General features: G+C 43.0%; 1 protein-coding gene and 1 long non-coding RNA gene across 11 annotated transcripts in view; one reads left to right on the top strand and one right to left on the bottom strand.

Moving 5' to 3' along the window:
- STAU2 (staufen double-stranded RNA binding protein 2) overlaps positions 1-26,388 on the top strand; it is a 304,412-nt gene that overhangs the window by 245,938 nt on the left and 32,086 nt on the right. The gene's annotated exons all lie outside the window — the stretch shown is intronic.
- LOC141276897 (uncharacterized) lies at positions 415-11,812 on the bottom strand. The gene is made up of 3 exons (XR_012327217.1): positions 11,742-11,812; positions 8,658-8,730; positions 415-755 (listed from the first exon to the last, which is right to left on the bottom strand). It is a non-coding gene; the product is annotated as an uncharacterized lncRNA (long non-coding RNA).

Genomic DNA, 26,388 nt, shown 5'->3' with positions numbered 1-26,388 from the left:
AGTAGACGCTCTTGCAAATCCTCAAAGAACCTGAACCAGGCTAGGCCCCTGTTGAGTCTGCCTTCTCCTGACCTTCCATCTAGTAACAGCAATATTGCTCGAATTTCTTTAAACCGCTAGGTCTGTGCTTGCTGTGAGATTTTCCAAAACTAAACCCAAGTGTTGTTTAGGCGGTAGGATATAGATGGTAAAGTTATAAAGAAAAACCAAAGAATGTTAGCACAAAAAACAAGATAATGGTCACTCATAGGAAGGGAGTGGGAGGCAACTAGGGAAGGAGATTTTAGGGCTTTTCAAGATACTAGTCGTGTGCTGTTTCTTATCCTGAGACGTGGGTACATGGATGTTTGTTGATTTTTTAAAAAATAAATTTGTATATATGCACTCTTTGTATTATACTTTTCATAACGAGAATTTTTTTAATTTATTTATTTTTATTTTATTTTATTTAGTTTTGGCTGCGTTGGGTCTTCGTTGCTGTGCGCGGGCTTTCTCTAGTTGCGGCAAGCGGGGGCTACTCTTCGCTGCAGTGCGCGGGCTTCTCATTGCAGTGGCTTCTCTTGTTGCAGAGCATGGGCTCTAGGCACGCGGGCTTCAGTAGTTGTGGACCGCGGGCTCTAGAGCACAGGCTCAGTGGTTGTGGTGCACAGGCTTAGTTGCTCTGCGGCATGTGGGATCTTCCCGGACCAGGTCTTGAACCCGTGTTCCCTACATTGGCAGGCGGATTCTTAACCACTGTGCCACCAAGGAAGCCCCTGTAACGAGAATTTTAAAAAATATTTTAAGTAATTAACATCAGAGTGAATGTAGCCGCAAGAATGGCGTACTCAAGTTTACGGCGGTAGCTTTACTTCTCAGTGTCACGTTGAACTACAAGAATTATATGAGTCTGTATTTTAGTACGCTTTGTAATCTGTTGGAAGGAATTGCTTCAGTCTCTGTGTGTAAGTCACAATGCTTGGCATCTCTGCTATCCTCCACTTCTAGTTTGGTTCCCACAGATTTTGTGTTTATTTGGTAACAAAGACTTCTTAAAGTAAGCCAGTTATATTTGAGTTTGTGATTACAATCTGTCCTAAGCATTACCTGTAATAAACTGCAAACGCTTTTAGATTGGGCTCTTGAATATAGCCATCCCATGGCCACATATTATTTCTACATATTTAATTTGGGAGGTGCTTAAATCATAGATTGGACCTCCTTTCTGCATGTGTTTTGTGCATGTTTTATTTCTGCATGTGGACTGAGAGTCTCATATCCATAACACAATTAAGTCCTCCCTTCTTTTTTTTTTTTTTGCGGTTATGCGGGCCTCTCACCGCTGTGGCCTCTCGCATTGCGGAGCACAGGCTCCAGACGCACAGGCTCAGCGACCATGGCTCACGGGTCCAGCCGCTCCGCAGCATGTGGGATCTTCCCGGACCGGGGCACGAACCCGTGTCCCCTGCATCAGCAGGCGGACTCTCAACCACTGCGCCACCAGGGAAGCCCCTCCCTTCTTTTATGTCACCACCCAACCTAGTACACATGAATACATCTGTACTCATCACACTTCTATTGATATGTATTTACTTATCAGTGCTTCCCATCAGGTTGTGAGCTCCTCAGAGAGCAATGATCATGCCTTATTCCTTATCTTTATTTCCTCATTGCAAGATCATGCTGGGTAAATAAATATTGTATTTTGGGCAGAGGGAACAACATGAACAAAACCACAGAGGCCTGAAGGAGACATGAGGGCATAGAACGATTGCCGCATAGCCAGAGGGACTGGTGTGGGAAAGTGCGGTGGGGTAGAGGCTGGAAGAGTAGGCTGGGGGTGGATTGTAATAATCCTGGATTGCTACTTGTAGAAATTTGAACTTGATTCTGTAGATGATCGTTAACAACAGATGATGTTCAAGACATGACATGTTGGATCTGTGTTTTAGAAAACTAGCTCTGTCAGCACCTGTGTGTTTGGTGACATGGGAGAGAGATTAGAGTCAGGGAAACCAGTAAGGAGGCTGACTAGAGCAGTAGAAGGAAAGGCACATTGACTCTGTTTTTTGGCGTTTTTTTTCCTGAAGCCGTTCACTTTAATATATCTGTGTTCCTAAAGGCATTTTGAGAGGGATGTAAAATTTTTCAGAAACTTTGGAATAAGATAATCTATTTCAAATATGCACAGTAAAGTGTTCTTTTTCAGCCTCCACACACATATATAAATATCTACATATGTATGTAGATATATATGCATACACATATATATACGTGTAGATCGTGTTTAAATATATCTGTATTAGAAAATAATCCTGCTCAAAGCGTTGATAGTTGTCATTAGTTATACATTTTATAATTCTTAACAGTAGTTTTCTTAAGGACTCGTTTAGCCCATTTCTCTGCTGTATTACAATTTTCATTTTTATATCACGCATTCGTTTTTACACAACAGCAAGTTTCAAAGCTTCCCCCATTGTGTGTGTACATGTGCGTGTGCACATGCACTCATGAACTCAAGTTGTGGGTAAAGAAGATGAGGCAAGATGGGAGGACTACAGGAAGAGAAAAAAAGTTTAGGGAAGAGCTGGAGGAATCCAGCCTCAGGCCATGCAGGAAGGTTCCTTGGTAAGTTTCCATTCTGATCCTAAATTTAACTTACTGAGGAACTGTTTATAAGTTGATCCAGAAATAATCAGTGTCTAAAATTCAATCTGTTAAAAAAAAATTCAGACACAATTGGGGGAAATTTGAACACTGGCTGATGTTTTATGGTATTAAGGAATTGTTAACAATTTTTAGGTATGATAATGGTGTTATGGTTATGTTTTTATTTATTTTATTTATTTATTTGTTTGTGGTACGCGGGCCTCTCACTGTTGTGGCCTCTCCCGTTGCGGAGCACAGGCACCGGACGCGCAGGCTCAGCGGCCATGGCTCACGGGCCCAGCCGCTCCGCGGCATGTGGGATCTTCCCGAACCGGAGCACGAACCCGTGTCCCCTGCATCGGCTGGCGGACTCTCAACCACTGCACCACCAGGGAAGCTCATATGTTTTTTGGTTTTTTGTTGTTTTTATTTAATTTTTTAAATTTTTTGGCTGTGTTGGTTCTTCGTTGCTGCGCGTGGGCTTTTCTCTAGCTGCGGTGAGCGGGGGCTACTCTTCGTTGCAGTGCGCAGGCTTCTTATTGCGGTGGCTTCTCTTGTTGCGAAGCAGGGGCTCTAGGCGCGCGGGCTTCGGTAGTTGTGGCTCATGGGCTCTAGAGCGCAGGCTCAGTAGTTATGACGCAGGGGCTTAGTTGCTCCATGGCATTTGGGATCTTCCCGGACCAGGGATCAAACCAGTGTCCCCTGCAATGGCAGGTGGATTCTTAACCACTGCGCCACCAGGGAAGCCCCGTGGTTATGTTTTTAAAGAGTCCTTATCTTTTGGAGATTTATACTAAAACATTTACCAATGCAGTGATATAGTGGTTGAGGTTTGCTTTAAATTAATCGAGGAGTTGGGAAGTTGGATGGGGGTTTAGAGGAAACAAGATTGGCCGTGAGTTGGCAGTTGTTGAAACTGGGGCATGGGTTCATGGGGGCTCGTTATACTATTCCATCTACTTTTGTACACGTGTAAATTTTTTTAGGAAAAGAAAGAGACAAGTGAAATCAGTGAACTAATTCAACCACTCAGGCTCATAGGTCTTTGATTAATAATCAGATATGCAGCCATCCATGAATTTCAGCCATCTGTCTGTCTAATCTATTTGTCCATCTATCCATCTACAGGCTTTGACTTATTTCAAAAAAGATTTAAAGTGACTTAAAAAACTTCTCAATGACATTGTTTAAGGGGAGGAATTGAGGAACTAAGAAAAAGGCTTAAAAATAAGACTGGGGTGAGATATACAAAATGCACACATTGGGTTTCTGTACATTTACTAGAGATGCATCATGGATTTGCCCATTAACTCCTTGGCAGCCCTTGTAAAACAAAGAACATGATCAGTTTTGTGAATTATAGCATCATCTGGTAAATCTAGTTATCAGGTGACTTGAAATATACTCGTGTAAATAGTTTATATTGTTGTATCTTGAGACCTGTTGACAAGGTATAGGAAAGTGGAGGGAAAGAAAAACTAACATTTATAGAGCATCTACTACGTGTCAAGTATTATGCTAATACTCATATACATTGTCCTTAACCTTTAACCTTATTCTGTTAATAAGGATTCTTAATTGCATTTACTTTAGAAGGTATCTTTTTTTTTTTTCTACTTGTTCCTAAAGTCTGGGCACTTGCAATTCCCTTATGTACTTTATTTCCTTACTACAGAAAAAAAAAAATACACAGTCCTACACACACGTGTGTATTGCTCACATTAGTACCAACATTTGAGCTAACTTTTAGCATCAGACAATAGACACTTGATAATGCTTGGTTTGTAGAAATTCTTCTATAGAGAAAGTTATCTAAATGGTGCTTATTCTTCATATTTTCTCTTTTTTAAAATTTATTTAATTTATTTTATTTTTGGCTGTGTTGGGTCTTCGCTGCTGCTCATGGGCTTTTCTCTAGTTGCAACGAGCGGGGGCTACGCTTCGTTGTGGTTGCGCGGGCTTCTTATTGCGGTGGCTTCTCTTGTCGCAGAGCACGGGCTCTAGGTGCGCAGGCTTCAGTAATTGTGGCACGCGGGCTCAGTAGTTGTGGCTCGTGGGCTCTAGAGCGGAGGCTCAGTAGTTGTGGCGCACGGGCTCAGTTGCTCCGCGGCATGTGGGATCTTCCCGGACCAGGGCTCGAACCCGTGTCCCCTGCATCGGCAGGCGGATTCTCAACCACTGCGCCACCCGGGAAGCCCCTTCATATTTTCAACCTTGTGCCTCAGCATGTCCAGACCTGATAATTTTCTTATGCCTCCAAAACCGCTTTGGCTCTGATGTTCCTTGCCCCAGAGGAGGGCAGCAACACTCATCCGGTTGCCCAACCTGTTGCCTTAGAAACTTGGGCAACCCAGGCTGCATTTCTGACACCTTCCCACCTCACTCTCATCCTCCTCAGCATACCAGTAGCCGTCTGCAGAACTTCTGTACGTCCTCATGAGACCTGCCCTCAGCTGAACACTGTCATCTGTAGCCTGACTGTGGCAATTGTCCTCCCTGTTCTTACGTCTGTCCCCCTCCAGTTATTTCTACGTGGCAGCCAAATTGATTTTCCAAAGTGCAAGGCTGTTTGTATCATTTGTCCACTTAAATACTTCAAAGAAGTGGCCTTTAAACTTTTGGGCTGTGGCTTACAATAAGAAATAAATTTAACATCATGACCCAGTACACACGTAAATATATAAACAAGTTTTATGTTTTTTATTCTGTCCTGTCCTATTCTGTTTTGATCTCTTTTGTTGAGAAAGTAATGCTGGTTGAAACCCATGAAAATGATCTCAGAGCTAACTAACAGATGAGATCCTACAGTGTGAAAAGCACTGCTTTTTGTGATTTTTACTGCACAAAGGATAAAAACCAACCTCTGTAACGAGGATGATGGGGCTCTTCATACCCTGCCACCTGCTCATCTCTGTAGCCCCAAGCCTTGCCTCTGCCACATCGTGTCCCAGCTTTCCTGAACCCCTGACAGTCCCAGAGTGGTGCTGTCCTCTTTTGTCTTTGACAACTCTCCCATCTGCCTGGTTAACTCTTCCCGTCCTTCCTGTGACAGCTTCAATGTCACTCCCTTTAGGAAGTGTTGCTTGTAACATTTATAAGTGTTTATCATATACCAGTCACTGTGCCAAACCCTTCACATAGATTATCTCATTTAAGCTCCAATTGCCAGAACAGGTGCTCAAGAAGTATTTGTTGGTTGCATTGATCTCATATCATGCCCACCCCCAGTTGTTGTTTAGGACTAGAATGGTCTGTAATTAATATTTTCTCTATGCTCGAATGTCTACAGTGCTTAGAACCCACTTGTGAGCATCTATCTCTGTGTGTCCACTGAACCTATGGCCAACGGGTCCATCCATGGGTACAAGGGCCATGAGAGATGTTACCATTTCTTCAGGAAATGAGAGGGAAGTGCAGTTTATACCCAGTCATCTGAGAGCCTTAGCATGAGAATGCATTCAGATGCTAACGTCTGCCACAGAATTTTATGTTGTTAATTCATTTGTTCGCTGGTTCCTTTTAACCTAGTTTCATCTAGCAATTCCTATTATTAGAAGTGTACTGGATCAGACTATAATGCTACACAGCCGTGATCAAGGAAACTTATATTTTTAATCTGAATAAGGGTCACAGTGCTAAGTCACAGTACATTACCCATAATACAAAGCCAGAAGTAAATCGGTTAAAAAATAATGAAATTACTTTGCTCTACAGTTAGTGAGTCAGAGCCATACACGTCCTGGGAAATGGAATGAACACTGTAAATGTTTTCAACTTCAGGTAATTATTACTATTTACCAATAGTAATGACCCACAGCAGGTAAATAGTCCTTGAAAGGCCATTGTAAGGTAAAAATAGCCCAAGTGTGCATAAGTGTACACTTGATATGTTTTTTAAAAGTTGAATACATCTGTGTGACCAGTAGCCTGAAGCTAAGAAGTTATAGATAACATCAAATCTGTCTCAGATGTATGTGTTCAGATGTATGTAGGAGGGTCTGATAAATTCTCTTCTGGCTGGTCTGAGGACATTTCGTGCTCTTCTGACAATATGTGTTCTTCAACAAGAAAATAAAAGAGCCAGCACAGCTCCCATTGGTAAAAATAATCATAATTTCCAATATATTAGTATTTTTTTAAAAGATAGAACTAACATATGAGTTCCTAAACTGATATTATCCAGTTTCTAAAAATCAGTAATCACTTAGGAACACATACTTTCTTGGCCTTGCTCTTTAGAATGTGTAAATATCACAGTAAATTAAAATTTTAGTGTTGGCCCGTTAGAACTTCATTTCATACCATCTCTTTTTAGTTGTTCATGATTCCCTGAATCAACAATAAAATGGAAGCCAGAAAGCTAGAGCGAAAGTGAACTGGTTTAGTAGTTAGGGAACCTGAATTTTGGTCCATATTCTGCTTTTGAATATCTGTCTGGCCACAGGCATATCATTTAACCTCTCTGGGTGTCGGGTTCTTGATCTGTAAAATGGGGGTGTTAAAAATCATAACATGATCATTTGCAGAGGGATCTTCAATGATTCTAAATTAGCATTAAATGAGACCCTGATCATATATCAATGGGAAAACGCTTTGTCAATTTAAAGAAATTCAGTAGATGGTTTTGATTCACCTTATAGATTTCTGTCATATAGAGGATATGGCATCTCCAAGGTTTTTAAGACATCTCAAAAGTAGAACAAAATCCATACAACCAAAATATTATCTGCTGAATTCAGAGTATCTATCCATGGATCTCTAAATCCGTGACCCATGGAAGCAACCTAAATGCCCATCGACAGACGAATGGATAAAGAAGTTGTGGTACATATATACAATGGAATAGTACTCAGCCATAAAAAGCAACGAGATTGAGTCATTTGTTGAGACGTGGATGGATCTAGAGACTGTCATAGAGAGTGAAGTAAGTCAGAAAGAGCAAAACAAATAGCATATATTAACGCATGTATGTGGAACTAGAAAAATGGTACAGATGAACTGGTTTGCAGGGCAGAATTTGAGACACAGATGTAGAAAACAAACATATGGACACCAAGGGGGGAAAACTGTGGTGGGGTGGGCATGGTGGTGTGATGAATTGGGCGATTGGGATTGACATGTATAGACTGATGTGTATAAAACTGATGACTAATGAACCTGCAGTATAAAAAGACAAACAAACAAACCAAAAAAACAACTAATGCTAAACTTTCTTTGGGTTATTTGTATGGAAATATGTTAATATAAATGTTTCAGACATCACATGAAATTTCTAAAAATCCTCTATGTTCTGGTGTAATGTTACAAGTCATAATTCTAGTTATTACTTTAAAATGTATATCTCAGAAATAACTAAAAAATAAATAAATAAATAAATCCATGACCCACTGAATTTACAGATGCTTTTACTGAATCCATGATTTACAGTAAAAGTACTTATTTATATATTCTGTGTCTCAATTTTAAGCCTCAGAAACCAAATTTCTGTTCATCAGTTGCTGCCCAATCCACGGGAGCTAGGAAGTTTGGAAACAGGTGGTATCACAGTACTGGTCAGAACAAAGCTAATTGAATCCCCCCAACTTAGAGGCTGCTTCACTTTTTAAAAAGGTCTTACTGAAGTAAAACATACCACGGGGAAAAGTCCATAAGTATACACTTGATGGATTTTCAGAAATTGAACACATCTATTTAACCAGTAGCCTGATCAAGAAACACACTGACATCCCAGAAGCCCCCACTGTGTCCCTTTCAGTCACACCCCCTTCCCCAAAGGTCCCAACAACATCATTTAATTGTGCTTGTTTTTGTACCTTGCATAAATGGAATCTTGCTGTAAATACTCTTTTGTGATTTCTTTCACTCAATTTTATATTTATATATAGTGTTGAGTGTAATTGCAGGTCGTTCATTGTCATTGCTGTTTAATATCCCATGACTGGACTACCCACAGTTTATCCTTTTCAGTTTTTGGCTATTATGAATATTGTTATGTACCTTCTTTTATATCTTTTGGAGAACATACGTACCGACTTCCAATGGGGAGACTGATCCGTTTTTAAACGTAGCCTTCTGTGATACATTGGCATATGGACTATTGATCTGTTGGAAGGTTGGGTAGAAATTAGCTTTATAATATATCAAAAGGCATGAATTACTTTTAGCTCAAACCAGCCTACTTTTTTTCTCTTCTCTCCCCAACAGACGCACCCATTAAGATGGGAGGTAAATGGGACACACCTCCTGTGCATGAGGAGGGACAAATAGAGCAAAGCTGAGGAACACTCAGTCCTAAGCAATACTTAGAGAGAGAAAGTGGTAGTTTTTGGTTTTGCTTTTGTTTGTTAACAGAGCAGCAATTTGTGGGTAGAAAAAGCTTAGGTAGGGTAAACTTAAAGTTTCAGATTCACCAAAACTTTTTTCTAATGTTTTTCCCTTACATATCATGGTAAGTTGACAGTAATTAGATCATGAAATAACCCATCCCCCAAACTTGGTCACCCAACTTTCATTTATGCTGTACTAGGCAGTCTCCCTTTTACTGCCCCAAACGATGCAGTTCTGATGTATGTTGGCAGGCATTTCAAGAGAAAAATGCCTGCAGACTCTAGGAATACGATGAAGGTCTAACCATTTTCAGACACTCCTCTTCGAGCTTGCTGAGGTATTTGGGGGTTTGTTTTGTTTTTTTTAACCATTTAGACCACTCGCCACTGTAAATTCTTAAAGGATTTATAGTTGATAAATCATTCTTGCAGAAAATATTTCATTTGATTGTCTTGGCAACTCTCTGGGGGTAGACGAGAAAGGTTGTGTGGATCACAGAGCATATGAAAATGTTCTATTCCAATTTGGAAAGTGCCATCCGTTTGCAGCTGATTTTATTATAGGTTATTTATTATTTTTGTAACTGGCAATTTCCACACTTCTCCATCTCTCTTCTCACAGTACCCCTTGTTATTTTCCCTTCGACATGGGGGTGAGGCAGCCGGTAGAATGCTGCACTACGCTTTCTATTGCTTGGGGCACCTTCTGATCAACCTTTTCATTTTATTTTTTAGCCAGTAAGCACTTAATCCTTCGGATGGGGTTATATTAGAAGGTGTTAGACTAGGCAGCAGCTTGTCATATGGCATCACTGGCAAATCCAGGCCTCGGGCTGTTTCTCTGTCTCCCAGGCCAGTGTTCAGATCACTAGAAAACGTTAAGCTGCAGGCCCCAGGGGGAAAAGGTGGTAGTCACTCACAGGGTTCCTCTGGCTTCTTTGCATATCCCTGTATCTGAGGTCTGCAAAAATGCCCAGGGTACACATGACTTGGTCTTGAGGCGTGTGGATTTTTGCCCTATATTCCAACCACGTGACTCAGACCACGTAAGCTTGGATGGGATGATGCTTTTTAAACACCATACTGCACGGGCACTCTGCCGCCCTTTAATGTGTACATGTTCTTTCATTTGACTAGCCTATACATTTGTTTCCACAGAAATATCGTTTGATCTGGGATTTTCAGAGAGTATTCAACCTATTTTCCCCAGTCTGCAGCTTTACGTATTCCAGAGACTGAGTATTCTCATTTAGATGGTAACATACAGAACGGTATTGCTGAACACCGCTTCTACCCACCTTAAGCTGCCAGCCTGAGTCGTGCGGGGGCTTTCTCATCACCTCCGCGAACAGATTTCTTGGGCTGCGAGCACTGTCGATACTATAATTCACCATTATTTGAAGAATGACAGTTTTATGGAAGCGCTTCTTCCTCCATCATGCTGGCATTCACCTTGGCTATTACAGATTATGTAGAGTACCTTTTTTTTTTTTTTTCTGAAATAACTTAAACTGGGAGAAGATTCTGTGGTACATTGTTTCATTTCTTAAACGTGCCGCTGAGTCATTTCCCCTTCGTAACTGAGCTAGTTTTCACCAGTACCTTTAATTACATCAGTTCTTTTTTAATAAAGCTCACTTTTATTGACTTTCTAACTTAATGAATTCTTCTTGGTGAAACAGGAGCTTACTGGCACAGCATATAAAATGACCCCTTATTACAGCTGAAGGTGGGTTGCATTTTTCTATCTCCTTTCTCTATTAGCAGTGTATGTTTCTTCTTTTTTTATGCCGAATTCAATCGACCAAAACCTTTCTCTCTCTATTACATGGAATTACCTTACAAAATAGAATTCTTAAAAGCTGTACTGTACATTAAAAAAAAAAAAAAAGATCTTTGGTAACTTGAGTAGTATTTTAAATGGCACTTAAGGAAAACTGAAGGAGAATTCTTGTGGTAAAGCCAGTAATTATATTGTGAGTAATCATTCCCTAATTTGTCTGTATATATTCTTTTACTGATGGTTTTCTAATAGGACACACTTGTAGCTAAACACACAGGATAAAAAATTCATTCTACTGAAGAATAAGCAAAGACATTTTCATTTTGCCTGGGGTTGCTTTAGTGTGAGGCTAGCTTTCATTTACCTTCACCATGCCCTCCCCCAGTCCTGTCTCCCTATACCCACCCCTCCCCCTGTGGTTACCATGTGTAATTCACAGTTTTATCTCCATGTTAATAGTCCATTAGCAGCAGCGTTTTGATTGGGTGTTACCCAACTGTGTAGCTTTTTGTGAAGCTTTATTTTAAACCCAGTGTCATCCCTCCTTAGCACATCAGTTTTCCTTCTCATGTTTGGACAGATCTGTCCTTCCCCACCCAGTTGTAATACTCCACCACCCTGTCCTATCACCCCACACACTGATTAGAGGCAAGTCCATTCTGCATTCCCTTCCTGCATCTCTGCTCCCACATGGTGTTAACGGGGGTGGCCTTTGGCTTAACCAATGTGGGGATGTGCTATCTGACAAAGTTAAGGCGAGGTCCCCTAATCTGAAAATCTCTTTTCCACTCGTCTTATCCTATTGCACAATGCCCCACATCATACCTGTGTTCCCTGTTGCAGTACTTTGCATTCTGACATTAACGGCTACTATGAAAATGTAAATATTTTAAGAGAGGGCTAACCCACCTCACCTTAGCTTGAATTTCTCCCTTCCTTCCTTCTCTCCTTCCTCTCTCTCTCCCCCCTCTCCTTCCCTCCTCCCTCCCTCCCTTCCTCCTTACCTTCATTCCTTTCTTCATTCTTTTCTTTCTTTTTCAGTTGCAGAGGCAATTAACCAAGAACTGGAGTCTGAGAAAACGAAACATAAGATAGTTGAGTTACTGGGGAGAAGAGAGAGAAACAGAAAATCCTGGGAAATGGGGCCCACCCTAAAATGGCATTCTGGAGTGCTGATTTAGGAGAACTAAAAACCATTAGGGTTGGGGGTGGGTAGGAGAGAGAAGTGAAAAAAGTGAGAGCAAATGGTGACATCAGATCATGAAAAAGGGAGACTCTAAAAGAAAGCAGCCTGATCTCCTACTCAGTTTTATTGGAAGCATGCCTACGTATTATTCCTGGAAACTCGTGGTGGTACCGCTTCAGCAGTTCATCTTAATGGGCTACTCCACCCACTGCCTCTATTACTTTTAATGTACTATTTAATTAGATTCATTATCCCAAGCCCACGGCATAGCTTGCTTGTCCCATGGTCCCGTTCTTCTGTCCACTTACACAGGTGCTATCACAGCTGGGCATGGGGTGTTGCAGCACGGGTTGACGGATCCAAAAACCTTCCCTAACTCCCTTCTGCCTGAAATTCTTCTCTTTATAGAGACAAAAACAAACAAACAAACCCCACCAAAGCAAGACTGGTAGTTCTTTTCCCAGACTCCCTTGCAGCTGGGGGTGGCCATGTAACTGAAATTTACCATCAAGACATAAAGGGGTACCTGCCTACAAGCTTTTGAGAAAACTGGCTAACAGCCTAATCCAACCCTGAATGTAGTAATTTGAAAAACAAATCTGGACTTCTTAATGAAGAGCCAATCCTTACAATGACCCTATAAAAGTATAGCATGATACCATCTTAAGAAGAAACTAAGATTCAGAGACGCTAAGTTGCTTGCCGGAAGTGACAGAGCCTGTGAGCTTTAGGAGAGAGACCTAAAACCAGAGCTTCTGAATTAAAATGGGACAGTCAGGCCCCTTCCACTGCTTTGTGCTGCCTGTTTGTCACCCTTCCATAAAAATAAAATGTATCAGCACATTTAAAAGTCACATCAATTAGATAGTCACTCGTAAATCTGTTCAGCTGTTCCCCATTCTTCCTGGATCGCAGCTTGGTTCTCCACGCAGCTTTGCTTTAACTCTAGCTTTTATCTGATTCTTCCCAGGTGCCCTCTGTCTGGATATTTTTTCACGTGTGTTCTTGCCTAGCAGAAGTAGTCACTTGCTAATCTACTTTTCACCCTGTTTCCTTTGACCCACATTATTTTTTCCTTTCTTGAATTGACATGGATAGAATCCATGCAACAGCACTAGCCCTCTCCTGAAGAAGAACCTGTCTACTTCAGAGACGACAGAAAATAGTGTTTCAGGGCTTCCCTGGTGGCGCAGTGGTTGAGAGTCCGCCTGCCGATGCAGGGGACACGGGTTCGTGCCCCGGTCCGGGAAGATCCCACATGCCGGCCCGTGAGCCATGGCCGCTGAGCCCGTGCGTCCGGAGCCTGTGTTCCGCAACAGGAGAGGCCACAGCAGTGAGAGGCCCGCGTAACGAAAAAAAAAAAAAATAGTGTTTCACTTATTTCCCTGTTTTGTCAAATAGGCATCCTACCATGTCTGTCCCAGAATCTTTGTATCTCCCAATCCTTCTACTCAGTCTTCTATCCAAACGTTCTTTCTAAGATGACACAGAAGAAACAGGTACACCTTTTTCTAATAGGAAATCTGGTAGTCTGGTGGATAGAGCAGAAGATGTGGCTTCTTGCCCAACCCTACCATCATTTAAATCTGGGGCTGGGTCACTTATCCTCTCCGTTTGTCTTCGTTTGGGCTGCTTTCACAAAATACCAGAGACTAGGTGGATTAAGTAACAGAAATATATTTCTCATAGTTGTAGGGGCTGAGAAATCCAAGATCAGGGTGCCATGATGGTCTGTTTCTGGGAGGGGCCCTCTTACTGGTTTGCAGATGGCCGTCTTCTTGCTGTGCCCTCAACCTGGCAAAGAGAGAGAGATCTTCTCTCTCGTGTTTCTTCTTGTAAGGGTGCTAATCCCATTCATGAGGGCTCTAACCTCATGACCTAATTATCTCCCAAAGGCCTTATCTCCAAATACCATCACATAGGGGATTAGGCTTCAACCTATGAATCTGGGCAGGGGAGTCAGTCCCCAGCCCTGTCCTTTGTTTTCCTATCCGTAAAAAGGGATAAATGATATCTTTCCCACCTTACCTTAGAGGGACATTATGACCAGGCATAGTCCTTGATCTTGGAAAATCAAAGATTAGAAGGCACACTGAATCCACTGGAGGAGACAGTCTTGTAAACAGAAAGTCTTGATTTGTGGGAAAGAAAAGTGTGCATATGATATGGGAACCCAGTCTGGCAGTTCAGAAAAACCTTCCTGAGGAGTTTATGCCTGAGCCTTGACAGACAAAGGAAAAGGAGAAAAGGACATTTCAGGCAAGAGAGACTGCACTGACAGAGAAATGACACAGAAACAAGACGACGGGTCTCAGCAGGGAACAGCCCTGGTATTGTAGGCAAGGACTGGGCCACCGTTAGCCTGTTGAGGGCAGGGATGATGTCCCAGTTATCTTTGTACCCCCGGCATCTAGCAAAGCACCTGGTATCAAGGGAGGTGGAGCTCAGTCATTGTTTATTGTGTTGAATGAATGGAGGGCTTACAGGAAATCACACAAATACCTATAATCGAAAGTAGACATTGGCAGGGACTGTAAGGGAGATGCAGATACCATGTCCCGGGACACCAGTGGTGAGAGAGTGTGAGGGTGAGGGGGGCAGAGATGGCTCCCCAGAGAAGAAGCCTTTGAAACCGGCCTTCGAGGCTGGATGGTGAGGTTTCTCCGAGTCGCTTCTCTCGTTTTGCTCTTCTGTGTCACATTCTTCTACTTACCAACCTCTCGACACTGGCTTAGGTTTCCCTCGACCCCCTTTTCTTCCTGGCTTCCTTCCTGGATTATTTCTTTCATCCTGCTTAGAAACCCTTCATCCTCTCTAACAAGCCAGAGGCTGGAAGGTGTTGCTCAAGCCCTTTCACCTCTCCTCTACAGGAATTTTATTACAAAGACTGGGGAAATAATAGCTGGCGAAATTATTATTTTTTTAACCCCCAGAACTACAGTGTAAAGAAAGAAGGACTCACATTCTTTGGCCACATTAAAAATGAAAAGAACATACAAATAGTAAAGATGATGGAGTCAATTCATGAAAAACAGCTATGGGATTACCCCATGGTGTTTCTCATTAAAGCAATGCAATTTAGGGACTGCCGTTCGGGTTTGTGAGGTCTACAGGTATGCTATTCTAAAATGCAAAAGCCCTTCCCTAGCATTTGATGAACTGGTCAAAAGGTGAAGATGAAAACATTTGGGCATAACCCTACCATAGCATATACTGCCTTTAAACTCAGGGGTCAGAAAACCAGAACTATGAAGACACGAAGAAAAGGCAATGGAGAACAAGGGATATTAAGTGCCATTGTGGTATAACTAAGCACTACGTGTACACACATATACCTGTGTGCGCACACACGTGCTTCAAGGATGACAGCTAAGTGAGGCTATGATGGACATATGGAACTATTCACGTTCAATGTCAGTCGCAACAAATCGAAAGTGGCCATTCCTGGGAAAGTTTAGGAGAAGGAGAGTTTTAAACCATTAGCGGAGAGAGAAGTTAATCACCTCCCTTAATAAATATATACAGCTACCTAAGCTTGGCTTAAAAGAGATAATTAGTATGAAGAAATAATTAAGAAATGAAAAGTAGGGACTTGCCTGGTGGTCCAGTGGTTAAGAATCCGCCTTCCAATGCAGGGGATGCAGGTTCGATCCCTGGTCGGGGAACTAAGATCCCACGTGCCGTGGGGCAACTAAGCCCACTCGCCGCAACTACTGAGCCCACGTGCTCTGGAGCCTGTGTGCCACAGCTAGAGAGAAGCCCGCATGCTGCAGCAAAGAGCCCACATGCTGCAACTAAGACCTGATGCAGCCACGTAAATAAATAAATGAATAGTTTTTAAAAGAGAAGTAAAAAATGAGTCACCCTAATACCTCCACTAACAAAGAAGATGGGCTTAGCACATTTTCCAGTCAAATACATTCCTACTAAATGTAGAAACTAAGGAAGGAGGCTAGGCTGTATTCTAGGATATCATAAAGGAACTGTGATTTACCATCAAATACTTAATAAAATATTATCACAAGTGCTGGAAAACATAAACTATGCCTCCAAAAAGATCTGAAATGTTTATCATGTCTTTCAACCGTTGAGCATTGAATCAGATACCCCAGCACTGTTTGGCCACGCTGCCCGAGTGACCAGGAAATTGGGCCAGACCCAAGCTGTCGGTGCGTGTGGGCTGACACACACACCGGCCCACACGGGTCCCCCCAGTGGAGGGACTGGGGGTCAGCTCTCTGCCACCTGAATTTCCTCCTTTGCAGGTCTCTGCTCTTTGAGGAGCAAGGCTGTATAAAACTTCAAGAAGAAATAATAGTTTCTTGGCAAGCGTAGAAAACATCGTGTTGATGTTTATTCTTCCATTTACTTTGGTTCCATACATAAATTATGCTGAGAAAATAACAGTGTCCTCCAACAGGCAGTGAGCTCATTTGAGCTGTATCTTCCTAAAATGATATCACAGAAACAAATCCACCCCCTCTAAAACTGCTTACAAAGAGTAGATCTTTTCTCATGCTGAAAGAGATTATTCTTATTTGCAGGTTGATGATATAACTTCATCTATCTTCCCAACTTCCGTTCTTTTAAGCATGTTATTACAAGCCCTGTTCAACTTGGATTCCTTTTTTTAATGTTTCCTTTGATTCTTCTGTTTCCATTTTTTTAATGCTCTGTTTTTAAAAGTTTCCTTGCATTTCCTGAAACCCTTAGAGTGTTTCAAGAGAAACACTGAGCTATCTAGGCTGCAGTTGTGTGTGTGTGTGTGTGTGTGTTTAAATCCAATGCTCCCTGCGAACAAATGTTGTATTGTACATTCTGTGGAGCGGCTTCCTTTCCTTCTTGAACACAGCACCTGGTGTTACTGGTTTCAAAGAATATTTCAAGATTGGCAGTTGGAGTCTCTTCATAGAAGTGTAACGGCGCTTCCCAGAAAGCTTGAAAAATGATATTCAAAGTGAAGGAGAATAGAAAGTAGGTGTCATCCTCCAAAAGAACAGTGAGCAGCTGCAAGGACCTTCATTCAGAGAGGATTCGCAGAGAAAACAGAGACTCTGAGAACCAACTTTATCCTCAGCGTGAGCTTAGAAGATTGAGTAGCCTCTGGAAACAGGGCTCTGCCTGGTCTATCTGCCAGCCTGTTTCTTGTGTTGAAACAAACAAACAAACAAAACTAGGGCCTGCTGTTTCAGGCCATATCCCAGAAAAGTTTCATTCAAAAGCTAGAAATTGTTACAAATTTTCAGGCAACTTGGGAAGCATTGTTTCAAAAATCCTGACTCTCTATTCAAAGGAAAAAAGAATGGTGGAGTAAAAAAGTTTCATAGGGCTTCCCTGGTGGCGCAGTGGTTGAGGGTCCGCCTGCTGATGCAGGGGACACGGGTTCGTGCCCCGGTCCGGGAAGATCCCACATGCCGCGGAGCGGCTGGGCCCGTGAGCCATGGCCGCTGAGCCTGCACGTCCGGACCCTGTGCTCTGCAACGGGAGAGGCCACGACAGTGAGAGGCCCGTGTACCGCAAAAAAAAAAAAAAAAAAAAAAAAAGTTTCATAATGAATCTGGCCTTCAGTAGAAAGAATCCCAATGCACCATCCTCATGTCTTGACTTCATAGCCACCGGCCCCCACTCCCTGGTCCGCGCACATCCAAGACGAGTGAACCTGCTCACTGGCAAGGTTCCAATGAAAAATACTCCAAGTCAATTCCATGAGCCGTAAGGTCCTTTCCTTCTCTTGCTCTGCATCCTGCAGCTTGCGGATGTTCCTTGCAACTGCTCACTGATCAGAAATCATTTTGCAGAAATCAAACTTTGGTTCACCCCAGATATGGGATAAATCAGAACCAAAGGAAATTACCTTCTTGAAAGTCTCCCTCACAAATGGAGTAGATAGTTCCATTCCTCTGCGTGAATATGCTTTCCGTAAAAGGAAGGTCTGAATTGTGGATTATACATCAATAAATAAACTTTTAGCAAAGTCGTGGGAAGAGTAGCAGATTAAGGCCTTGACCACTTAGAAAGATTTAGGAACCTGAGCTGTGAACATTTGTTATATGTCATCTGCTTACATAATAATTACGGTGATTTATTTTTCTACAGTCTTTCTTATGAAGCAATATCCTTTACAATCAAGTACTCAGGGCTTCCCTGGTGGCGCAGTGGTTGAGAGTCCGCCTGCCGATGCAGGGGACACGGGTTGGTGACCCGGTTCGGGAAGATCCCACATGCCGCGGAGCGGCTGGGCCCGTGAGCCATGGCCGCTGAGCCTGTACGTCTGGAGCCTGTGCTCCACAATGGGAGAGGCTGCAACAGTGAGAGGCCCGCGTACCGCAAAAAAACAAACAAAAAAAATCAAGTACTCAGAAATTCATGCATAAAGCATATTTACCCTTCAGAACTGGTACACTAGAAATAGATATAAGGATTACAATTTTTCTGGACAACATTGTTATAAAAGCCATTTTTATTTGGTATCTCGCTGGTTCAAAGCAGGTCAGGAAAGAGTACAAATGAACCAGTACAAGTCCAGCCCATGTACTTTGCCATACAGAAAGATCTAGGGGCCATTATCACTTTCAAAGGCCAGCATATTGCTTTGATAAGGTATAAAGTAAGATAAAACTAGACAGTATTAGTCTTATCACTCTCTAGCAAGTGTCATAATGACTAATTAACTTGTCCATGGTCACACAGTCAGGAGTCAAAGCCAGGTCTGTTAGACCCCCCCTTTTCCATTTTGGCTCAGTGAATGCTGGTAGGTAAGCAGAAAGTAGGCAGGCAGGCAGACCAGGAGGAAGAAAAAGAAACCTTCTCATTACCTCCTAGTATGACTGCCTTCAAGCTAATTATCTAACGTGCAAACGATGTTCAGAGAAGTTCCTTCCACATCACTGGCTACACACTTTGGAATCCCAGAGTCTTTATCGCCTGATCGATCGTGTGCATTCCAAAAGCACTCAAATGAGGTGCATATATTTTTACATAGTAGGTATCATAAAGACGCTAAATTGACTAAAAACACATTTTGGCAAAGCACAATGTAGGTGACACTTGAAGTTCATGGATACAGCAGGAATAAGGAAAATCTCTTACATATTTTTTAGGTTTAAAGTGTTTTGTTATTAGTAGATGTGGACGAAATGTTATAAATGGGGGGTAGTGGTTAAAAGATTGACAGAGAAGGTGATGTGACAGGCTTGGGGTAGGTAATCCAACTAGACAAAGAAGCAGGGAGGTTGGATTGGCCAAGGAGAAGGCTGGGAGCAGAGCTGCGGGGAACAATAGAGCTGGAACTCTAGGTGTGGCACCGCAGCCGGGCAGGGACCCAAGCCTGAAGTCCCAGGGGACCGGGCCAGTTCCATCCCTGCAGGCTCCAAGTTTAAGAGTTCCCCTACATTCCACAGATGGGTGAAAGCCTGCGGCTGGGTCCCTGCCTGACCTCTGCTTCTCTCCACCTCATTTTCCCCCTCCTACACAGTCTCCATCCTCCTCCCACGGGCTGCCATCCTTACGCTATCTGTTGACTTCTTGGGCTGCCAGCAGGATGACACGACGTAAGCGGCATCCTTGTCCTTCGCATATAGACGCATTTGCAAATACGCAGAAGAAATCGTGTGTCACCTCCAGTGGCACCCCATATATACCAAATTAGTTAGGCTTCCACATGGTTTCTGATTTTCTTTCAAACCAAAGAGAGAGGCTGGGACATTCCCCTACTTATCCAATACAATATAGCTCAGGTCTCAATTCTTGTATTCCTCCCCTGAGCCTCACCTTCCACCGAATTACTAACTAAGGCTGGGATACGTTATTACTCCTTCAAAACCAACACTTACCAGAAGTATTGCAATGGCCTGTTGAGTGTTTTCCTTCTCCGCTAGCCCATGAGCTGTTTGTGCTCCATCACGTACATCTGTGTGATAGTGACAGCTACTATATACTGCACATCTCCCTTGTGCCAGGCACCGCGGGAAACACTTTGTGTGCACGAACTCTTCTGAGGACACTCATTGAAGAAACTGAGACTCAGAGAGGTGAAGCAATTTCCCCAAAGTCTCCCAGCCAGATTCCAGGCCAGGCTGGTCTGACTCCCAGCCCATATAATCACCTACTACGTACCAAAGAACCTGCCACACAGTTATTCAGTGAGTGTTTGTTGAACTCAAATGAAAGAAGGAAAAGAGTTGGGGGAAGATGGGGAGGGGAAGAGGTGCACCCCAAAAACTAAAGCTCAGAGCTGTAGTTCAGACTCCCAATCCAAAGCTGATGCTAGTGTGAACAGCTAAACCATTTGGAATGACCTGCTCTCAGAAGCATACTGGAAATCTGTGGAATGGGGCCGACGTGTCCCAAGTGTGCTAGGACAATTTTAGAGTTCCTTATGGCATCGCTGTGAAGAATCTGAAAGCAAAGCTATGTGCGGAGCCTGGCACTAAATCATTGCGACTCTCATCCTGGAAGCAACGGAGGCTTCTGTGTCACCAAAGCCAAGCCCTCCAAAGCAACTCGGGAATACCACCAGACACCTCCAGTCTAGAAGACCGTGGGTCTAAGAGTCCTCAGAGCCTTAGCAGAGGACAGGAACCATCCCTCTCACTTAAGCGTTTTCCTCAAAAGCCCTTTGTAATTACCATCTAGCCAACCTTTCCCTCTGTTGGTTTACTCATGTCAATTTCTAGGAAAGGTTGGAAAGGAGTTCCCAAGCTAAATATCATCACATATGTTGAAACTTGTTCAAAACTTCTCTCATCCCCTATAGGAATTTAGCCTCCATGTTTAACAAGAATTAAGAGACCCACGTATTGATTTAGTCCTTTGTGCTGTCTATCAAATCACGCCCCTTTTCTCAGTTGGAACGGATGGCCTTCCCCAAACCACCTTAATCCAAATTCTTCCAGTTCTTGCTTGGTTCAATATACAGACAACAGCTACTCCACAACACCCCAGGGGGCGGGGTGGGGGGAGTGCTTGCCAGGCACACAACTCGTCGGGTGCCCCAGGCTAAGACACTGAGACTCTTAAGAAGATAAGGGTACAAAACTGGGATTGAGTTGGAGCTCTGGTTGACAGCCATTGCTGAGGAGAGGACGAGGGTGAAGTGAGCTGTGCTGACCTGTAGGAATGGTCTAATAGGAGGAGAACGAGCCAGTTCGACTCTGCCCTAGATTCCTCCTGCAGCAGTCCTCTGATCTCCACTGTATATTCCCGACCGGAGCTGGGGACCACGAGGCCTCCAGAGTCACAGGGAGCCCTGCCCGAGAGCAGCCGCTCCTCCAGAGACAGTGGCCACATTGAGCACATGAAGACGTGGAAGCAAGGACAAGGATTCCTGAAATAGGTTTTGAAATTCCTCTTCAGTGCATGTATTCGGCAGCATACCAGGGCCCTTAGTAACAGTCCGGCGGGTGCTGTGACAACAGCGTGGGTGTGAGGACAGCAGCGCGTGGGGGATGCAGCCATATCTGGGGACAGAGCTGCATGAGTCAGGGATGGGTTTTGATTTCAGTGGGAGGCCTGCACATGCTAGGACCCCTGTTTGTGGACTCTGTGGCGGGGAATCACCTTAATGAGAACAGACTTCATGTAGGAGCCTCCCCTTCCTGGCAAGGAGAAGGGTAAAAATGCAGCTCCAGAAGCTAGAGTGCCTCGCAGCTATTGACAGTTGTCCCTGTAGTTTGGGATCGACATGTACACACTGCTGTATTTAAAATAGATAACCAACCGGACGCAGTGTGTAGCACAGGGAATTCTGCTCAATATTCTGTAATAACCTGAATAAGAAAAGAATTTGAAAAAGAATAGATACATGTATAGAGATAACTGAATCACTTTGCTGTACACCTGAAACTATCACAACATTGTTAATCGACTGTACTCCAATATAAAATAAAAAGTTAAAAAAAAATAGTTGTCCTCTATAATAAAGCCTGGACATGCAGTGGGCTCTCAGAACAGATTTAGGAATTTCTGATTTCGGTACGGAAAAGGTATTCTCTAAAGCTATGTCGATAGCCTGGAAAATTATGCCTCTTTTGTACAGATATAATGATAAAGCCTATCTGAAATGGTTCCTATTCTCTGTGTTTGTTGGAAATTAATTTGTTTCATGCTAGGTGAGAAGCATCTCTGCTCCTCTTCTGTGACTATACACTCAAAGTAAGAGCGCCCTTTATTTGATTTTGTTTTTTGGCTTTTGTTTTGTTTTGTAAATTATATCTGCCATCTATCTTTGTAGTATAAAAACCTTGGAAAGTTAACATTAAATCAGCAATTGTTGGTCATGAGAGAAAAATGAAGAAAGGAAACCTCTTTAAAGAAAAAACCAAAAAACTTCCAAGTCCAAATTTGATTACTTTCACAAAAGTAGGCTTCCATTCAATGAAAATTTTTGTTAGATTATTTAGTCATCGCGGGGAGCTGGAGTGATTAAAATGTTTTATAAGGCACTGTTGTTTTCCATGGAACTTTAGTGTGGCCCTGTTCCCTGGCCACAGGAATGTAAGAACTTCTTGGCAAATACCCTGCCTAAGACCGGGTGGGTAGATGTATAATTAACGTCAAGTGTTACTGCCCTTCTCCAGTGCCATCCGCCCATGGACCAGCCTCAGCTTCCTCCTATTCTTTCTGTATTCAGAGCTTGGTTTATACCACTTTGGTTCTGAACACATCAGGATAAAATGCTGGTTTCCCTTTTGAGAATACACATGATAAAAATCGGGTCATGTAACAAGAGAAACTTCCTTATATCTTTGTTAAAGGGGTTCAGAAAGAGCCAGCATTTTTATTACAGTCAGAGATGGTATTCAAGTGAGTAAAGATTTTTTTTTTTAAAAAAAGAACATTCTATATCGACTTTTTTGTTGGTATTTTTTGTTGTTGTTCTGTTTTTAAGCTTCTTCCTTGAGCTTTGCTGGACAAGTATTGGGAGGGATGTCTGGCAACTGTTAATGAAACAGCAGGCTCTTTTTTCTCTCTCTTTGTTGTTTCTATGAACTTCCTAAACAGGATTAAGTCCAAAGAACTGATAAAGGAAAAAGGTATTTGTGCATTAAAATGAAAGCAGGAGTAAAAGTAATATTCCCGAATATCTTAGAATATTGAATTGGGGTTAGAATAGAAACCATGAGATTCAGATACATTATCATGAAGCTGAATTGTCAAATCAGAAAAACCATAATTGTGAAAACCGAAATTCCAAGTCAATTCTAGGGCCGATTTTATTTTATGGAAGTAAAGCTGAGAATTTGAATTAAATAGTAGTTCCTCCCGTGAGGTTCCTGGTAAGGAAATTTAAAAATCAGATTAAGGAATGAAATTTTAAAATAGTTTTTTTTTTTTTTTTAAATTTTTGGCTGCATTGGGTCTTCGTCGCTATGCGTGTGCTTTCTCTAGTTGCAGCGAGCGGGGGCAACTCTTCGTTGTGGTGTGTGGGCTTCTCATTGCGGTGGCTTCTCTTGTTGCAGAGCACGGGTTCTAGGCACGCGGGCTTCAGTGGTTGTGGCACACGGGCTCAGTAGTTGTGGCTTGCAGGCTCTAGAGTGCAGCCTCAGTGGTGGCATACGGGCCCAGCTGCTCTACGGCATGTGGGATCCTCCCGGACCAGGGCTCGAACCCGTGTCCCCTGCATTGGCAGGCGGATTCCCAACCACTGCGCCACCAGGGAAGCCCTTAAACTAGATCTTAATGGAGATGATATTCGTCAGATGGATGTTAGTATGCCCGTACTGGTTGTTAAAATATCGAAATACTTCTGTACCCATTGGTAATAGCTGTGGCCTCAAGTCCTCAGTGGCAGCCACCAACCCCATGGCTGCCCAGGCCCCTCTCTGAGATCCCCCACACTTCATCTCCCCAAGACCCAGCTACCAAAGGAGTAACACCCAGTGAAAACGGGGTGCCTAAGACCCTGCCCCAGCCCAGGGCAGCAGTCAGCTCTGCTTGGTCAGTGCCTATGTGCACTTGTTAACCAAGATAAGCTGTCATTCAGTACTTTGCCTATAGCATGCCTGTCCTGGTGGAAATCATACAAATTAAAACAGCTCAAATAAGACAATCTCAGTAGAAGGGAAAGTCAGACGGATACAAATATGACACCAAAGAGGAAACTAAGAGTGGCATTTAAAGGCCAGATTAAATAGATTGTGCACAAAGCCTCGGAGTCACTGGGACGTGGGAGAAGATGCAAGTCACCGTATAGTTTCTCTCGGCCTGTTGCTTTGCCGATTCACAAATGTCTGCGAGAACTCTTTCCCTCCCCCATTCTCTTATTTTGGCAGCGTATCGTTTTTGTGCCGAATCATCAGTCTGGAAAGTCTAAAATGAGATTTCTTTATGACAGCATTACACATGGAAATATGAGAGGGTGCCTAAGTATGAATGGTTCGTTTGAGATGAAGACCCAACCGCATGTGTAAGAGCGGAGGCTGTGGGGTCGCCTGGTGCGGGCTCGCCGGTCCTGCAGCCCCCAAGGGCCTGCACTTGGACACCAACCTGCAGGCTATTGTGTTATTGACTGGCATTGAGATGCTGACATCAGAAGGGAAGTGCTCTTTGGGTTCTTGACATTTCTTTCTGTGTATTTATTTCTAAGCTTGATTAGGTCTGTAATGTCCTCGCCTTTTTCCCCTGGGAAACGGTCATTTTTGTACCTTTTGGTGCCTTGGATTAGCAAGAAAAGACCAGAGAGAATTATGAACAACATCTCAATTAATGGATATAAAGTGCCCTCGAGGAAAAATCATAGCATTTCAATGAGTGCCCAATGCAAATTAAAGAGAGATGTCAGGGCTAAAAGAATGTCATTAGCAAATTCAAGTATCGATGCCTTTATCAAATCAGAGCATTAGAGATTTGGGGAAAAGAAAAGGACCTCGGTTTCAGTTGGTAAATGTGGTTATGTTACCAAATCCAAGCTCGGTCTGCTTGGTCCACACAACAGGCCAATAATCAGGAGATGAGGTGTTGAGGCAAGGAATAGCGACTTTATTCGGAAGGCTGGGCATCCGAGAAGATGGCGGACTAGCGTCCCAGAATAGCATGTCATCGGGGTCTGAATGCTAGTTTCTTTTACAGAACAGAGAGGGGGAGGGGATGAGGAATTTAAAAGGCCATAAGTCTTGCAAAAATCTCCTGGCTTGGCCAGCCTCGGGGAGCAAATATGTTAATATCTTCTTTTCTGCAGCCATTCACAGGTGGGCAGGGTCACAGTGTCTCCCTGTCAGCTGAACAAAGGCACTTTAGTTTAACATTCAGGCAGAAGGGCAGGGTTCCCCGAGGCAGGCCATTGCTTACAGCCATGGACAGCATCCTTTTAGTGATTATAGTGACAAAAGCAACGAAAAGCAAAGGTTAAAGTGAAAGAAACAGAACCAACATGGAGTCAGAGCTTGCTCTTCCCTGTTAACGGTTATTCAATACACTGTGTGTGATTCACTACAAAACAAGAACTTTCTCTAATACTCCTCAGATTTGAATTCAGCAGTCCCCGTACTGTTTCCATTTTTGAATGGAGGCCCAAATGTGTTTGTGTATACATTTTCCATATTTGAAAAATATAAGTGTTGTCCTAGAGAAAATGTCCATGCCTCTAAAAGTATAGAATTGGATCAGCCCAGGTGACCCACATATGAGTGGTAGGAAGAGAATAATTAAGATGGTAAGATGGAGTGGAGTGGAACCTTGCCAGGACCTCCAGCTCTGGGCCCCCTGCTCATTCCTGCCTCATATCTCGGCTGTTTGGCCCCCTCCCCCTCCTGCCTTGAGGAACACCTGATCCCTCTCCCTCCCACTTGACAGATTCTTCCTTTCAGGTGCACACTGCCTATTTCTTTACAACCTCCTTGAAGCACAGACAATGCTGTGCACTTAGGAAGTATTCAGAAGATACCTGACTGAATGAATGATTGATAACTCTGGACAGACTTCAGTTATTCTTTCTCCATGTAATGCAAGCCGAGAGGTTCCCTTTCTTACCCTGGATGAATTTAGGCTCACCTATTTTAAACAGGTCCTGTTTAAATTCCTCCATACCACCAAGTGGAATCTAAGTAGACCTTGCCGTATATTTTAGATTGTCCTTTTGTGCTTAATCTCATGCAGTAACCATGCCCTGTTTAACTTTTAATTCAACAATGCTCGCTGGCAACAAGACTGAAATACATCTGCTCCCAGATCTGAATGTTGTAAGAGTGTCTGTCTTACTGCTAAACCTGATCCTGCCCACCAGAGAGAGTACATCTTCACAATTAATTTGTGCCAGTAAGTGGATTCCTTTTTCACTTGGACCTTGACATCGAACCCATCTTTTTAGACTCTAAGAATAGCCAGTGAACTTTGATCTGGCTGACACCCTCAGACACAAGGCCTCAGCTTCTCATCCATCCATCCATCCCTCCATCCATCCATCCATCCATCCATATTTATTGAACATGTGCTATATTCTGGGTTTTGTGTTGGGGCTACAGAGATAA

This window comes from Tursiops truncatus, chromosome 17 (genome assembly GCF_011762595.2).
Source record: "Tursiops truncatus isolate mTurTru1 chromosome 17, mTurTru1.mat.Y, whole genome shotgun sequence".
NCBI lineage: Eukaryota > Metazoa > Chordata > Mammalia > Artiodactyla > Delphinidae > Tursiops > Tursiops truncatus.
The sequence above is the reverse complement of the archived record's forward strand: the minus strand, read 5'-3'. Positions and strand labels throughout refer to the sequence as shown.